The following is a 931-nucleotide window of genomic DNA, read 5'->3' as shown; positions in this document are numbered from 1 at the left end:
AGAGTGCTGGATCAAGCCTGATTTAGAAAGCTAAGCAGGCTTGACCCTGGTTAGCGCTTGGATGGGAGACCACCTGATCCTGTAAGCTTTTCAGTTTTATTCCTCATATAGTTTTTTTTTTTTTTTTTAAATAAATTAAAAATAAATCATTTTAATTGGTCAAATAGGACTTCCTTCAACCCAGTTTCCACTTCTAGTTGTAATGGCATGAGAGTGCTGGATCAAGCCTGATTTAGAAAGCTAAGCAGGCTTGACCCTGGTTAGCGCTTGGATGGGAGACCACCTGATCCTGTAAGCTTTTCAGTTTTATTCCTCATATAGTTTTTTTTTTTAAATAAAAAAAATAAAATAAAATAAAAATAAATAAATAAATTAAAAATAAATCATTTTAATTGGTCAAATAGGACTTCCTTCAACCCAGTTTCCACTTCTAGTTGTAATGGCATGAGAGTGCCGGATCAAGCCTGATTTAGAAAGCTAAGCAGGCTTGACCCTGGTTAGCGCTTGGATGGGAGAGTTCCTGTAAGCTTTTCAGTTTTATTCCTCATATGTTTTTTTTTTTTTTTTTTTTTTTTTAAATAAATAAATAAAAAAAAAAAAATAAAAATAAAAATAAATAAATAAATTTAAAATAAATCATTTTAATTGGTCAAATAGGACTTCCTTCAACCCAGTTTCCACTTCTAGGTGTAATGGCATGAGAGTGCCGGATCAAGCCTGATTTAGAAAGCTAAGCAGGCTTGACCCTGGTTAGCGCTTGGATGGGAGACCACCTGATCCTGTAAGCTTTTCAGTTTTATTCCTCATATAGTTTTTTTTTTTTTTGTTTATATAAATTTAAAATAAATCATTTTAATTGGTCAAATAGGACTTCCTTCAACCCAGTTTCCACTTCTAGTTGTAATGGCATGAGAGTGCCGGATCAAGCCTG

The sequence above is a fragment of the Clarias gariepinus genome, chromosome 18 (genome assembly GCF_024256425.1).
Source record: "Clarias gariepinus isolate MV-2021 ecotype Netherlands chromosome 18, CGAR_prim_01v2, whole genome shotgun sequence".
In the NCBI taxonomy this organism is placed as follows: Eukaryota; Metazoa; Chordata; class Actinopteri; order Siluriformes; family Clariidae; genus Clarias; species Clarias gariepinus.
This window is presented reverse-complemented; position numbering follows the sequence as displayed.